Consider the following 18269-nt stretch of genomic DNA (forward strand, 5'->3'; position numbering starts at 1 on the left):
ACCGTATTCTGCGCCCAGCCAACCTCTTCATTCAGCGGTCTGTCGCAAATAAAAACATAATTTTGCCGATGTTGCGGCGCGACACGGGCGCGACACCGTCGGGGGATCACTTTGTCGCAGGCCGTAGCGGAATAATATATTCGGCTTGTAAACCGACCATTGTATAATTTACTTTTAGCATGATTACTGTCTGTATCAGAGGTAGTCCTTGGTATAAAGGTTGTGTGCATGGGCTGTAACACAATTTTGTCAGTGTTAGATTTTTACGATTTTACAACAGGCCGCCTGGCTGACGTCAATCGTTTTTTGGAAAAAACTGTGCATTTTCCAGCCCGGTCTATCCCGAAATGATTTTAAAAATCTAAATTCTTTAATAAACATAAAATGGATATACTCGTATATCACTTATTGACGTCAAAAATTACTTAAAACTGCCGACTTCCAAAGATAAAGGTGAAGTAGATTAAATATTGCTCACGCGGCAGACAGCGCCAGGAAATGTTAAATTTGAAGCTGTTCGACAGCTTAAATCCGCAATACAAAACAGACATTCTCTTATTTCATACGAAAAGTTAATCTAAAAGTACTAAATATAGCTTCTCGTAAATAAGCAACAAAAAACTTCCATTACGATAACGTTATAACGGTTATAACCGTTAAAGTTAAACTTTCATTACCCGGAGCTTGAACTAATCCTTTTTGATGCCAACACTTATAGAACATATCCATTAAAAACACAATAAGTCATATCTTTCATCTTTATAGTTCTCTGTTGAAATTGGCAATGTAACAAAAAGTTTCCATTTCAGTAACAAACTTATATTTAACCGCTCAAATGAGAGAGAGCTCTCATTCGAGCGGTTTTCAGGTTCCTTCCTCAGCCATATAAAGTCTGAGCCCAGAATATGTTTTCCTACATTTTTTTTTCAACTGCGCACGAACTTTGGCCTCCCTAGTTGTTAAACGTTGATGACATCAAGCCAGGACTCCTTGGGTTTGCCCCTTTTAAAACCACGTGGATACCTGGGCACAGCCAGACATTTATTTCCAAAATATATAAATCTAGCCTGAGTGCTGGTGGTGGTCCAGTTAAACATGGTTTTCGAATTTTGAGACTCGTGGTTCTGTTTTCTTGTAAGGGATTGTAAGACGTATAATAATCTGGTACAAAAGTCTAAGTAGTAAAAAGCGAATAGACAATATTGAGACGCAAGTGACTTGACAATAGAAGCAAAACGCTGCATTTGTCAAGCCACGTTTCGAAATAAAAAATAGTACGGAACCTACTGCAAAATTAGCACTCACACATCAAATACTAATCTTTATTAACTTTGATTTAGTATGCGTAACTAATTGAAAGCCGATGAATGGATAAGATTGTCTTAGCCGCACTTTACGATTATAGGGCCATAAAGTACTATAGGCGGAGAACACTGAAGAATATGTGAGGCTAAGAGAAGTGTCATTTGCTTTAATGTTTATTACAATATTGTAGTATATTGCATACTAATAATTATTTGTAATTTTCAATTTTGTATTACAGTTAATATGTATGAGTGAGTTAAGGTACTAGTTTTTTCTTCTTGCTTCTTACCAATCTGGATTTGGTAAGAAGCAAGAAGAAAAAATGACGCAAAATGTTCCACAACTGTCTGTTTCCTATCATGCTTAAATTTGAGGAACTCGTTTAAACACACTTTTAAAATTTGAAGATAAGAAGAAGACGATGGGAGATGAGGATAGGAGTACTGAAGGAAATGGCAAGAAAGTCTTATATGATATTTTTTCTGTGACACTTCGTTTTTATTCTAAATTCTGAGGTTATGACATGTAATTGTAGCTGACGCGAAATTGTCTTGAAATAAAACATTTAAGCTTTATCTGTAGGTCCGTAAAAACTAGTAAGTACACCAAAACTGTACCGACGAATCTGCTGCATGTCAAAAATGTCCATGAGCCAATAGGGTCTACTGATTTATGAATTTCCTGCAGCAAACAGGATTTACTCGCCTCTGACCGGTCGTCCGAAATACATACTATACGACGTAATGTCATTGTAAAGATGTTGTCACTGCCATTATCATAAATGTAATTAGCACATAAAGTTGTTGTTAACGTTATAATAATTATATATACTAATAAAAATAATAACTAATGACACATTAACATTAGAACAAGATGATAAAAAAAGTAATTCCTATTACTAAAAACATCTATCGTTATAATAATCTAGTAACGTATATATAAATAATAATAATAGACTGCTACAAATCGAGGACCTCCTCCTTTTTTCAAATTGGCTAAAAATCTATATAATATTACAAATGTTTCAACCAAAACTATATCCTAATTTTGCAGTTTGCGTGCGTGTCGGAATAAATTCGTGCTACGTAAGATGGCGGCGGCCGTCATTTAATCGGCTCGAGTGTTGATGGTCACTGGGTTTGCAGGCTGAATCTATCGGGGATGGGCCTATGAGGTGTTAAGGGTAAGATGATTTTTTTCTCATGACTACGGCCCAAAAATTGGTCTGTATTCGTGTACAGTTAACCTCATGTCCCGTTACCTTATACCAATGCCAATAGAACAATAGCAGTGAATTTGCAAAGAGTTTGTGGAGGATGTGCATTAAGGAACATGTAGGATCCAAAATCTCCTGATGCGAAAAGGGCTAATGTGCTGTCCATTGTAAGTTTAATTAGTTATTTTTTGGTACTTATTACCAGTCTAATTTTTTCAACTAAATTTGAATTTACTAATAAACACCTACAGTTTTGTATAAAATGAGTTCGAGTACGTTATATGAATTAAGCTAACTGGTTTTCTTTGGTAGCATCCGTGCACAAGTTGACTCTCTCGGCCATTAATTTAAACACTACATACACAAATACATAAAACACACAAAAATTCAAACACATTGTTACAGTATTCGCTTTAAACAACCCTCAAATGAAACCTAAGACGAGGGTCAGCCATCTTAATCTAAAGACAGGAAATAACCAGTTCCGAGCGGCCCCAACCGGACATTTCTGGATTTTTCCGGATCCCGGGCGGGGTAATGTGAAGGGCACGTTATCAGGAATGTTTTTCTGCAAGATGCCCAGTTCTCCAGTAGCTGTTAGGTTTATGTAGCGGAAAAAGTATTAATGCCGCTGATAAGTTGCCTTCCTGTTAACTTCGAGAGCTCTTTGCGAAACTTCTGCTTTGTTAAGGTACAGTCTTATGCAAAATTTGATGTAAGTTTTTGTGGTGGCCATTTTGTTTATATTAATCTAACCTTGTTATACTGCTTCTTATCGTATTAGGACCTTTTTATTTTGTAACAGAACCTTCGGGTTCTGTTAGTTAAATGAAAGTTGGCAACTACAATACTAACTATAGATTTTATATACAATGTTAGAGGTTATCTGTACGTATTGTTGTCTACTTATTTTGTTTTTGTGTATTAACTCCATGGGTCGGTATGTTTTGTTTATTTGTCTCAATCGATTTATTGATCATTTCTGCTTTTTAACTTTTCGACGCGTAGAATTTAAGATAACTTGTTCCGATACATATTTTCCATTGTTAATTATCTACGTCAAAATATATTATAATATATTTTCAGGTAGATATTTAAATAACTTTCATTTTTTTTTCTATTATCATAGATAATAAACCATGTCAAAGGCCTTCCAAAGGGAAGAGAATAAAGAAAAAAGCGGTCTTTGGATATTGAAGCTCTATGGCGGCGGTAATAACCGGGAAAATGCGAGTGTGTACCAAATCAATAGAAACAATAAAATCACGAACACCTTTATTTATCAAAGCAAATCTTACAAGCAATAAAAGAAGTCTAATTCGATGCAAACACATTAACATCATTAATTCAGGCGCACACGCTCGTAATTAAATATTGAAATGAGTAGGAATGAGTTTTAATTACACTGACTGCGGTCGCCGGAGAGGTCGTGGTGGAGGCTCACGTAGCTCAAGGAGTGAGCAAAGAAATAAAACCGGTCCCTTTTTTTCTTGATTTGACTTTTCACATGTAAAAAATTTCATGAAAAGCACAATAATGAAGACATCAAGAGGTAAGATAATTTAATTTTATAAAATCCCATAAAAATAAGTAATTCTCCAGGATATAGATTAATAATTCCAACCATAGTGATATTTTTAATTATCTTAATTGAAACGATATTCTAAGATGATTATTTACCATTTAGGAAGTGTAGCTACTGCTTGTGTTTATATAACTAAAATACACCGTTAAAAATAATAAAAATAAAAGATTTAAAAGTATTATTGATTTTTTTGCAAGTTGCTCTCAGTGTGTCAGTGGCGCCGGTTAGCTCGTTAGCTCAAGTAGTCCACTGGTCACTTAATTAATTACATTTACCTTATTGGTTCCCGACTTCTTTTGGACACTGATGCCAAAAACTACCTTCTGCCAACTTTCAGACTGTGGCGTTGGAATTTATAATGATATAAGATAGCAAGCTTATATTCAATCTATCCTGTATTTAGAAGACGTATTTGAAGGAACAAAACTCCAAAAGAGAATTTGTCATTTTGTCAGTAAATCGGTACCACGGTTTATTGTAACACGACCCGAAACGTCCGAAGCAATTAATAATGAAAAATAAAGTTAAAAATATATATATATATATATATATATATATATATATATATATATATATATATATATATATATATATATATAATAGCTACTATTATCTACCTCTATAAACCAAGATGAACATTTAGCCCACGAATCAGTTCACGAGTTGACGCAGCCATCGGGAAACTCTACCATATTAAAAAGAACATCACGCCCCTCACGCCCCACTAGATCTGAACTTGAATATTCAACTTTAATAAAAGCTGATAACATAACACCACTTTTCCGTCTCACCTGCAATCGGGATGCTCGCTTAAAGGATTAGCTGCCGCCAGCAGACTTCAATACACAAGTAGTAATCCCATCTCACCCGTATAAGTTTATTCACTTAGATGGGGGGGGGGCAGATAAGCTATGCAAATCTAATTGGCTAGATAATCCAGCCGGTTGCATTTGGTTTTATCTGACTGTGCAGGCTAATTTGGTAGCGATGTTGACTTCATTTGACTTTGGTATAACTGAGAATCTTATACGTGCCAATCCTGCTACATTTTAGCTTCTCTGCTTCATGAGCTCGCTGCGGGAATAACGGGAATGACGGGATAAACCTTGAGTTTGGTGTGTCAATCAATAATAAATTTTGTTTGGTGCATGAATTAGTAATAAGAGGATTCAAACAACATCTACAATAACGAAGAAATTACTATTCCAATTCTAGCTATCAAACGCAAATAGTACTGTTTACTTTTACATCTGTTTTCGTTAATATATCATGTCCAATATACAAATGGGTAGGCCATTACTAGGGGAAGGTATTTATCAAGAAAATGACAAGCAACTAGTGAATACGAGACAGTATGTCCTAACTAAATCAGAGTGAATATAAATCATACAAACATTTCACATTAATATCCCAATTGTTACGGTACCTGTCCCGTTTATAAAGTGTTCTCTGATAACATCGACTATTGGTGATAGTTCAGTAAATTAAGAGTAAGCCTACCCAACGCTGACCTACGCTTTGTTATACATGAGTAAATACATAAACAATATGTGAAGTATATATAACACTTCAAATCCGAGAATCACCTGAAAGCACAAAAACTGTTTATTTTAAATATTATTATATATAGCTGCACCCAGCGATGTTACACGCGTAATAATAAAAAAAAACTTACTTTATCAAGTCTCATTAAATTTTTTCACGTAAGCCTGCTAATTAAATAGTGGCTCAACCTTATAAATCTGTCTAAATCGTGGTATATTAATATTATAATCGTACCGTCAGAAATAGTTGTAAACAGTATTGTTAATCGACAAGATTCTTTATTGCCGATACAAGTAAAATAAAAAGACAACGGTAAGTTTTTGTAAACGACTGAGCAATATGATTTTTTTATGATCTTGATCATACCATTTCGTAAGCCAGACCGTGATTAAGGTAATTTACTCTAGTCGTATATTAAATCATGTATCTTAACAGGGTGGTCGCGTGGCGGTGGAACGTTTAATTAAATATGCAAATTGTGATATTTTGAATATCTGTGATCTGCGCTGGAGATCGTGAAGTTTGTTATTATTGTAATAGTTAGTATGTTAATGGTCAATGTGAGTATATGTTGCAGCTACAGCAATATACAATTTTTATCCATTTGATGCATTCACGTGTATAAAAGAGATATTTTAAGAGCAATATTTTTATATTTTTATATTACTAAATATCTACAAACATAAGTAAACTGGTTTATTATTACTAAAAATAAATCCAAACATTCTTGAACTTAAATTGAGTGCGTTTTAATATTAATTAAAATTTAATATTAAAACGCATTCAAATATAAAAACAACTATTTACTATCATTAGTAAATAGTTGTTTTTATATATGAGTGTGTTTTATTTCTATCAAGTCCAGGAAGCAAAGACGAGGTCTAAGATGTAACAGGCAAACCCAAAGAATGCCTGTTCAAATGCTTGGGCTGTTTAAAGGCTCAACAGATGGCCTGAGACAAAATACGTTACACCTTGGAGAAGATGCCCAGATTATTTGACGCGGTTTTAGCTCTGATCGCGATATATTTGCCGAAATTGAGGTTGGATGTGAGGACGACTCCGAGCAGTTCAAGACGGTCCTTGGCAGAAACAGGCTCACTCTATTAAATTATAACAACCGCTATTTAAAATTTTATAATATAATCAACATATATAAATAATCATAGGTGATCATAATATGTCCTAAATTACCCTAGTAACAGGAAAGGCGGCAACTTGATACCACGAAGCAAGGTAATGTATTGTTAACATAACGGCCGTCGAGTGTCAATGTCTGCTATTGTTAAACGATGGTTATTGTCCAACAACTGCCAGTATTTTGTTTCAAGCATTGTGCAATCCCATTTGGTGTAAATAAGTTGATGTTTTTGGGTTAAAGTTATAAGATTTCATTTGAAAAAACTTTTATATTGCGTTCGGATTAAAAAATTTTGTATTTAAGCTTGTTTAATAGATTAAATACAAAAAAGATAGGAGAAAGCACATTTCTTTAACTACATACTAGCATGATTACATTAGTTCGTCGCACATTCACGCCACCCTTCATGTCGTAAAATAGCAGACAATACCGGGAGTGCCATCTACTATAGTACGGCCAGTAGGTACATAGATGAACAAAAAAATTAACGGGCAACGGGCAGCATATCAAGTGAATTCTGTCATTGCACCATATAAAAATAACCCACAATTATTAATTTACATAGTTACAATTTCACGTTCTGTATCTCGCGGTATAGACAGAGTCAAGAATGTCGAACCCCGAAAGCCACGTTATGGGCAGCGAACTTATTCGTGGATGAGATTCTGAAATAGTGATATATTGCTAGCTCATCGCCATTCTTAACCCTCGCAAAACTCTTTAGCTCTTGGAAAATATACAAATAGTTATATTGTGCATTTCCAGAAATCCGTGTTCGTATAAAAAGTATCAACTAATTTGCTTTTCTTTCCTGTCTCAGTAGAACCAATCGAAGAAAATGTTGTAACCAATTCGTTACTTGTTAAGTTATTTTTAACGAACAGCACAAGTTTACCGGGCGCTTTCCAGGTAATCAACATACGAAAGCGTTGCAACTCAAACTTTAAGCGTGTGTTAGTTCGGAACTACGTCATTTTATTTCCGAGTTCAAATCAAGAGAAGAATATAAAAACGAAAATTAGTTGATGATGAGTTTTTGCTGGACTGTATTTGGTACATTTTATATTTTATTTTTATTTATTTACCAATCAAAAGTACAAATACTATGTATTCTAATTTCTAATAACATTTATAAACCACGAGGTCTGTCCCTATGTTATTGGCGCGTTTACATCTATACATATAAATATTAAACTTACTTATAATACACGCATACACAACATATTGCTTGAAACAATATTTTATTATTTAGGAGCCAGATATGTTTAGAATAAGATATTCTAGAATTGATGTATAATAGATAACCATACAGTATGATAAAATAGGAGACGTTTGAATTGAATATATAACCTAGAAAAGCACATAGGATGAAATATGTTATATTCCGGAGTTCTGCGCAGTTTTGGACGCAATGAGCTATGAATAAACACAACAAAATAATTTGTTATTAGTTATAAGTAAAATATGATATAGAATATAGTAGTTACTTAGTTACACTATTGTAAATGAGGCCAGTCCTGTAAAAATAGTTGTAAGAATGGTAAATAAATAAATAAAAATAAATAAGTTAACTTTAACCTAATGTTCCAGTTAGAAACAACGAGACGTAAAATCCTATCTAGTGAATTAACTAAAAATCGTTAATTAAAAGTAATAAGTGAAAATGTTTGTTAATTTTATATTAGCTTATGTTAAATCGATATACGAATCATCTTCGAAAAAGTGGCTCATTTTTGACCCTTATCTGTATGACCCAAAGGTTGTTAAATAATATACTTTTATGTCCGCCAATTGTACATTTACAAATTGCATTTTGCAAAAATAAATAAATAAATGAACAGTAAATAACCTTCGATCGTAACAAATAACGTTTTTGTTCAAGTCATTAATGTTAATTTATTTATTTTTGCGCTTAAACGTTATTTGTTACCGTTCCTATCAATACCTATCGATACCTGTCGATACTTCACAAGATAACGTTGACTGGTCATGCCAGCTCTTAAAAACAAATGCACACATACACAATAAATGTACCTTCAAATCACATAAGATTACGCCAACCCAATGATTGGCTGTGGGGTTGTCTTAACGGCCATCTAGCCGTAACCTCTTAATTAACTGCACCCTTCGAAGATTTGTCTATTCATATCAATCGGCGTTTATGGAGGGTTGATTGTCAGGGTTAGGATGGAAAGGTAATTTACGATATTTTTACGACTTGATTATAGAAAAAATTAAGGCCAGTGCACCAGGTCTTGTGATTTTTTTCTGGTTTCATTCAAAACGAGTTTGCAAATTTAAATTACTCTTGAAATTCACAAAAGGATGCTTGAATTATTGAGAAAATAGCATCAAGCCTATAAACCACACCAATTATTATTATTATAGAAATACATAACAAAAGGAGGTATTGAAATTGATAGACGATAAGCTAAAAGTTTATTCTGTCAATATTCAAATTCGCAGGAAAAATGAAATTTAATATAACAAACAAAATGTAATTTTATTTCGATCCGGCAATACAATAATTCGATACAATTGACCGCTGGTGCGTTCGAAGCCGTAAATTCTCTGTATCAGTACAAATTGCTCTGCCCAATGTTAACAACGACCGGACAAAGCTGATATTACCGCTTTAAACAGTCTGTAATGTGTAATGTATACATTCGAATGGTGATTTCGTTTTGGATCATGTAACAGAGGTTTACACGACTAAAACGAGCGTGGAAAGGAAGTACTTGCTTTTATTTAAATTATAATACATAACTGAAATATTATTAATAATATTTAGATTTTATAATCACTTTAATATTTGTTCATGGTTGTCATAGCCATAATTTTAGAACAGTTTTTCACGATTTTGCGATATGACAATTATATTATTATTGACAGCGCTTATCAATGTGGTGTCAGCGATCGCGAGGAATTCTTTAAGAAAATAAAATCAATCTATATAAATTAACCTCGATTAGATGATTTTTATGAAAAACTTCTTATAAAAATCTAATTTTAAAAAATTGGTATTTGTTAAAATGGTATTAACATACCATTAAAAAAGTATTGCTCCATTTATATAAAGCTTCTGAGCATTATTATTCAGAACAAAAACTCTTGAAAAATCCATCAAAGTGTCATCAACAAAGTCCCGACACGTGTATACAGAGAAAAAAAAGTTAAATGGGAGTCTGAAAGTTTGCATCAAGTTTGTATGGAGTTTGTATGAAGCGAGAAGTCGAGTTTGGGCTTCGCTTGCCGCTAGCATCACAATTAGAATCGATTACAAGTAGCTAGAGCAAGTTCTTTGTTTTTTTTTATGTGCAAAATCTTTTCTTTTTATTTTTTGTGATGAAAAATGCTTGGTTTTGAGAGGAAAATCTTGTTAATATTCTCTTAAGATAATTTTGATTAAAATCAACTTAGCGATTTCGGTGTAAATCCATACTTCCATAATTAGAATGCTATAAATTTATAATGTTAATATTTTGCAGACATGTCCGTTACGCTTTCACGTTTTTTGATGAAATTTGGAATAGATATAGTTAATGAGCCGAGGTCAAATATAGGCTAGCATATAACATGGGTAACAGCTACTGAGTAATAAAAGTTATTAAATATTGTGTTTCAGGTCAATGTGTTGTCACAATATTTATAAAAACATAATGATATATAAGATATTAATAGACATTTTGAGACAAAATGAAAGAAACGGTTTTTTTACAAACCAAAGAAAAAAGACAATTATCTCTCTGCGGGCGTCCCTTTTAGACATTTTCATGAAATAAAAATTGATTTATAAAAGGTGAAATTTAATTATCATTCAATTTGTTCCGCCCTGGAGAGTAACATAATCCAATATTCCTTATAAAAATCGTAATTTGACCAATCTAATGTCTTAAAGTTTTAATATCGAAAGATTGATTAAAATTACGCGAGTGTTGGACGCAAAACCATCAAACACAAAACGCTGACGCCGCGCGACTCCGCGCGCGCAGCCAGTCAGCGTCCGATGGTTATACGCATTAGCATATTCCTTAGTTTGTACCTAACAGTGCAATAAATGTATAACTGTGTAGTTTCTGAACTCTGGAATATTATTATATCAGCATAGCATACTTTAATGAGGCCGCGTCCCTCACACATTTTAATACAAAGTAACTTTTGATTACTTTTACGTATTAAAAACCTTTCCTTCTTCATCAATCTATCAATATTTATTTATGTAAGGTATAAAAAAGAAAATCCACCGAATAAATAAAAGGAAAACGAACATAATGTAAACTAATGCCCGACAATCGAGCAAGCTGCTTCTTCATATTAAAATTTTAAGACCGGTGGCGGCATCCCGGCAATATTCATGAGGAGTTTCTGGAAAATTCTAGAATATTCCGGAAAATTGTGGAAAAATGGCGTCGCGGCGCCAACATAAAGAGCACCTGGCGACGCGCGCCAACTTTCATATAAGACAAGTTTTTTCCCGAAACCTTTGGTGTCTTACGCGAGTTTCTATTTAAAGACATCATATTTGACGCCCTTGGAAAAAAAGGAATTATAAAGTATTCCAAACATTAAGAAATCTTTTTAAGAAAAAAATCGATTGTAATTTAATAGCATTGTCAGCAGGATAAGGTAACGTCATTGATCAAATTACACCGAATATGAGAAAACTGATGATGACCAAAACGACCGACATTATGAATTGTAAAAAAAGTCCTTTGCTCATTAGCAATAAAACTAAATATATTATTATATCAAATATTAGTGTCAAATCCTTTTAGTATACCAAGAATACGGGCTCAAAGTCCAGTGTGTCGGACACGCGTGCCGACAATTTGTCTCCAAGACAAAATTGCACATATTATTATCACCCGGTTACTGTGTTTCCTCGTCTGGAATGGGTTAAAATAGATTACGATTATATCTAAACAGGGTGTAACAAAACACCGATATACATACGATACGGTACCTTGCGTAAATCATTTATACAAAGTTTGTACGATATACCTATTAAAAGTGGTGTCAATTAGATATATCGCATTTATTAATTTATATATACTCCAACTCCACATACTTTCTTTCGTATTTGACTGTAATATGTAAGTAACAGTTGTTGAACTCGACGTAGTTTAAACTGTTACTTTCGCTGAAGTCTGTATAATGGATGCATCACTCAGACTTCAGCGAAATATTTCAACGAATCTCATTTCCATTTATCTAGATTTAATTCCACGATATCTACCAATCAACATAAAACTAAACGCACAGTTAAATAAACAGATAAAATGTCTCGAATTGGACTGGTGCCATGGCGAAAAAGGCTTAAGTCTTCCCTGGCGTCCTCCCTGAGTGATGGAGCGCTGCAAGACGCGATACGATGCTGCACTCCATAGTATATTCATATGTAAATAAATAAATATATTAGGACAAATCACACAGATTGAGCTAGCCCCAAAGTAAGTTCGAGACTTGTGTTATGGGATACTAACTCAACGATATTATATTTTGTAGCAAATACATAAACATCCAAGACCCAGGCCAATCAGAAAAAGATCATTTTCCATCATGACCCGACCGGGGATCGAACCTGGGACCTCTCGGTTCAGAGGCAAGCACTTTACCTATATATATATAGATAGATGAACTATTTATTTCACCATGTACAAACGAGTCACAAGGTATTCAAACATAAATTAGCGCAAGGGCGGACTGAGCAAATGCAATTTCTTACAAAGAAAAAAATGAACTTAGACGGTTCAGTAAACTATAGTATTTATCCGTAAATCATACAAGTTATAGGATCTCGTACGTAGTTAAAACAAATGATGTTTTTGACTTGTTTTTGACATGTGGATAAAGTGTGTTAACTTGTGAGGCAACATCCTATTACGGCAATAACATATACGACAAGATACATGGTTTACCCTGCGTCGCGTTAATCTTGTCCCTCACCTAGGACAGGTTCGCTAAAAAGATTGGATCCGCGCTGACGCGAGCATTTATGAGAATGGAGCCAATGCACTTGTTTTGCGCTCCGTACACGAGGGGGATTGTTTTACCGTTTGTTACCCTCTCAGAAAAAGAATTAAGACTTCGCTACGTATATTGTAAGATTATTATACCAAATAATCTTCTGTCTATTTATGTAATCATCTAGTGTAGAAGGCGATGCCAGCTCCACATGGAACCACAGGAAATGTAGAATATTGAAAATTGGTAGGTAGCAGGAGTGTAGTAGAAAAGGTGTAAATTTCTATAAAAATGGGAATAACAAGGGTTTTACACGCATTCTAAATGGTACTTGCAACTATGATATACTAAGACAGAAGTTTATTCTTCATTAATTTCATCTAGGACCATATCTGTTTCATAAATCTGTGCGGTTTGTGAATTGATAATTGACTGTACGAGTAAGACATTATAAGGATTCTAACAATTTGAATAAAAAGAGATATAATAAAAGATAATAAAAAGAATAAAAAGAATTTGACAATTAAATATCATCAAGCATGTATAATATTAAACTACCAACTTGGAAAATTAATACCCTGGAGAGGGCATCACGTCGCAAAAATTACGTTTGAAAATTTCTAATGATCGTAGCCGGGCTAAATGTTCATTTTGTTCACAAATCATGACTTACCTAATTTAATTTACAAGATGTAGCGCCTTTACTTTTTTTAGAAAGCGAGGGCGAGCAATTTGTTTAGAAAACAGCTTAGAAATGAGCGGATTGCTTTTACTAGATCTGTTTATTCCAGATAATACATTGTTCTTTCTGATATCTTGTGCTGGAATTAAGTTCATTGTGCTCATTCAATAGAGTAAAATTGTATAATATTGTAAACACATTTTATATTGAGTATGAAATTAATCTTCGAAATACGAAAATATCAGCACATATTTTATTCGGTAACATATAACCTCGGTTATTCGTTCGCGCGGGATAAAATAATTATATATTAAATAAATACTTTCAGTTTTACAATATCTATACTGTACTGTACTGTATTGTACGTAATGTTAAACATAGACCACATTAAAACATTTTTATACTATAAAACCTTTGTATAACATGAGTACCATAATAAAGAATTTTCACTTGACCGGCGAATCCGGTCAATTTTCAAAACTGTGTGTGTATTTTATATCGGTTAAACTCAATACAGCTTCGAAAATCATTGTTAAAAATGGTATTCATGTTACCATTTTAATTAAATTACCAAAAAAAAAAACGAATCTATCCAGCCATTTATCAAAATACGACGACGGTCCTTTTACCGTGTCATGTAAAAAACCCAACATGCTCAGTCTAACATCAGTTCCATCACTGGTCCGCCCAAACCGTGTCGGGATGTGAACCCGTGACCCGCGGGGTGCGGCGACGAAAAAACACAATTGATAGGAATCTAGAGGCTATATTGTTGTGATCACAGATAATGTATTACGAAGTTTAACTGACTGAAAAAAAGAGTGTATTAGAGATATCGATATTGTGATCTAACGAATCTACAAACCACATTACTAAATCGTAGAGTGAAAATATCATAAACACAAAAGGTAAAACTTAATTTCTCTTTTCATCATCACATTGGAAATAGTATACACTCATGTCTTTCAATTCAAACAAAGTTTATTTTTTTTACATGAAGCTTAAAATTGTATGCAGCATTTAAACTGAATTACTGACAGGTAGCTCCTGTCGGTAATTCAGTTTAAAGTCGTGATTTTTAGGGTTCTTATAGGATTTTACCTTAAAAAGAGTTTCATTTGCAGAATGCGTGTCTATCTTGGTGCATAATTCTGAAACAGACATCGGACAGCTTCTTGACACAATGTCCACATTTTTTACGCATGGGATAAAAATCATCCACGTAGGGGAACCAGGACCAGGATATATGGTCCAATAAAGGCTGCAGCCGACCGACACCCGCGTCGCAGGCTGACGCCAAATGGCCTGCAAAATACCTTTAGGGGAGAGCCCCTGGGACATAAATACGGCTTACTGGTGTTTATTTGATACAAGACAAGTGTACTTAAAATATTGTTTTGCCATGGAGAATTTTAATTTTAAGTAGGTATACAATTTAGGAGCAAAGCAATTACTTGTATTTAAAAAAAAAACGATTTTCGGGGTTCTTTTTGTACATAATTTATTTTGTCCTACTTATTGTTCTTTGGCATAACAGGTTTAAGGCGACCTTACTATACAAATTTTCTTAATTTTTAACAGAAATGAATGAAACTTATAAAATATTATTATATTAAACCTTTTATTAATGACCTTGAGATTATCATGAAATATTTAATATAATATCTCATTCTTTGAAAATAATTTCGTTCAAAAATCACTGTCCAAGTCGCAAACTTATATATTAGAATTAATATACATCAGTGTATATGTGCTGTAACAATACTTTTTATTAGAGATAATATACATGAGTATATATATGTGCAGTAACAATACTTTTTAAGAAAAGTCATTTCCTACGAGATTTTACTTCAAGCTGTTCAAATATGATCCGGATATTACCAATACGGCGGAGTATTCAAAATTTCCGCCTGAAAAATAGCATCATCGGATCCTTATTGTGCAATCTTACGAGCTGCTTCCAGTCGGCGGCGGCCGCACCGCGATAGTGCGGAAGACAAGCACTAGTCATTTCATTTTTAAATTTTTTCATATCAGTCAGGCAGACTGTCTATATGAAAATATGCACCTGTCTGTTTGTAAATTTGTGGATACGTAAATCACTATTTCGCTAAAGTTCCTTAGCTTTCGTACCATTAGAAATCTCTAATGGTTAATGGTATTCATAATCATGAATAAGATGATTATTCAAGGCCACATAATTATGGCAACAAGGAGTGATTATTATTTTTTTTATTTAATTTTTCTTTAGTATTTTAAATCAGAAAATTCGTTTATCTTGATGACATATTTGTATGACATATTTGAACAAAATTTGTAAGAGATTGTAAAACTTTTATTCAAATACATAGAAACTGGAACTGAACAACTGAAAGGTTAATTATATAGAGACATCACTCTGTCAGTCGACTGGTAGTAAAAGTCCACCATTTTTTTGTACTAAAGTTAAATTAATAAATAGGCACTAATTAAATACAATTTTTCACATTGTTTAATAACAATAACCTTTATCTCTATATTGCTTTGATCTATTACGAAGCAGAAAACTGGTAAACATATATAAAGCGATAGCAGATGCCCCTCATCTAACATAATGTGATCTGATATTATGAGGATAACATTTTGCTGATACAATCATGTAAAGATTACTTTTTCATTGTAAACGTACTGCGATAACACGCTTAAAGGTAATAATGGCAGTTTTTAGTCGATTTTTGATTAATGGTTCTATAACGGAAATTTTGTAGGTAAATCTATATTTTAGACAATATATTATTATGACTGACTTTTTTCTATTTTGTAATTTTCACATTATTTCATGATAAAAACAAATATAAGAAAATTAAATAAATAGTTATTTTCAAAATATATAAATGTGGGCTTTTCTCAGGCAGAATATTTAGGCAATACAGGTCGTATCGACCCTTCACTGCGTTTTAATATAAAGTATAATAGCTAATTATATTCTCAACAAGTAGGTATCCTTTCTCCTTTTAATCTAGTGCATTACAGCCTAAAGTCATCTGACGTGACTTTTGAGACTAATGCTAACATGTAAACATTGTAAGCGTGCCTTAAGTTATATAAATAAATATTGCAGTATTTTTCTTTTATTATTCAATTAAAAATTCATTTAAAAACACAATTCTCTAAAAGTATGATAAAAATATGGAGGTTTGATATTAAAATGCTAGTTTCCATACATTAACAAGCCAAACAATGCTAGTATATTGTAGTTATTCCGCAGTACTCGCTTACATACTAGTGAACTCAGTGAACCAGTCCACTAGTCCATACAATAGTCACAATTTTTTCCCTTACCGGAACTAGAACCTAAGTAGTAAAAGAAAATATAATCAAAACTCTGTATATATAGTGCATTTCTTTATCCTGAACACAAAGACAGTTTACGAAGGTCCCGCATGGCCCCCGGCAATATCGTAACTCGCCCCATTCATCTCACCCCATTTATTTTGTTAAGATACAATAATTCCTCTTTACATGAGGCAAAGACCTGGACTAAAACCGGCATGCCCAGGTTCAGTCCAAACAAAATCCACACTAATATAAATGCGAAAGTCTGTCTATCGATCTGTTTTGCTTTCACAGCTAGACCGATTTTTTGATCAAATATAGGCTACTTTTCAAAAATGGGTGAAAGTTTGTATGAAAATCTTATCAGGGCAACAGTATTTCATTCGAGTGATTCAGATACCAGTGAGTTAGCAATAACACGGTCGAAAATATGAAGACGTTGGTGCCTCAAACGGAAATTCAAAAATTGACACATTTAAACAGAGGTAAAACTGGTATTTGTCAGTTTGAGTCGGTGGTTTAATATGGTCGGTTTGAAAAAGTCCGATAGCCCGGGCGTTTTCCTCCCAGGATAATTTCTCCTTTGTCATCTTTTTACCCGCTGCGTTCCGTTGCACACATAAAGTGCGATATCATTTTTATGGTGACGTAAACTGCGTGCAACGGAGCGGTGACGTCGTTTTGATGTGAGCAATGGGGATAATAAGCGATGATATCAGTTACTCACTATTTAGACTTGACAAACAACATAGCACTCAACAATATAACGTGTTAAAATATGTTTCTTTTAAGTTTCACTGATTTTACTTCACTAATTTGAAAAAATATATATATTCATAATTCGATTATTTTAGTGTTAAAATATAGGTATATAATATCCGTTCGTTACGTCTTTCCACTATATAATGTTATTTAAAAATAAACAACCTTTACAATCTAATGTAGTTCGTGTCTTTCATTCGAGTAACAAAACGATACATCGGACATGAAACATTAACATGCAAGATTCGATATCAAATAATCGGTTGCGATAGGAAAATGAGCGATTCTGTATGGACCGCGTAAATAATATCTTTAATCGAATTTTCAACTTATTAGATAAGATCTTAAGAAGTAGTCACATAAGGAGGGAGGAAGAAGTTTGACCCAGAACCCACAGATAGGAATCAAAACTGCTGTATTCTGTCTTTACTGACAGCTTCAGAAAAAGATCGATGTTTATGGCCACTAGCCCTGATTTAGTAGCAGCATCCCCACCTATTTCCGAGATGAATACCGAATATTACAAGGGTGCAGTAAATTTATAACGCCATTGGCTTTTGGGACTTCAGATGGGAATTGTTCATATTATGGAGATCATTTTGAAAGTAGCTTGAACCTGTAAATCATGTGGATGTTGCGTCTTCTTCCACATTAGAAAATTTTTGCGGATTTTTTTCAACGAGGACAAATTAAAAACATAAAAGATATGTTAAAATGGAATGAGTCTACCTGAATCGCTTTTAGTTTCAGTGGC

At 33.5% G+C, this 18269-nt stretch overlaps 1 protein-coding gene and 1 long non-coding RNA gene across 4 annotated transcripts in view; one reads left to right on the forward strand and one right to left on the reverse strand.

Annotated features, from left to right (window-relative positions):
• The window catches only part of LOC128672643 (uncharacterized protein), a 315359-nt gene that overhangs the window by 273567 nt on the left and 23523 nt on the right, over positions 1-18269 (reverse strand). The window lies entirely within an intron of this gene.
• LOC128672649 (uncharacterized) lies at positions 2256-4170 on the forward strand. The gene is made up of 3 exons (XR_008404994.1): positions 2256-2488; positions 2927-3212; positions 3651-4170. It is a non-coding gene; the product is annotated as an uncharacterized LOC128672649 (long non-coding RNA).

The sequence above is a fragment of the Plodia interpunctella genome, chromosome 9 (genome assembly GCF_027563975.2).
Source record: "Plodia interpunctella isolate USDA-ARS_2022_Savannah chromosome 9, ilPloInte3.2, whole genome shotgun sequence".
Classification (NCBI taxonomy): Eukaryota; Metazoa; Arthropoda; class Insecta; order Lepidoptera; family Pyralidae; genus Plodia; species Plodia interpunctella.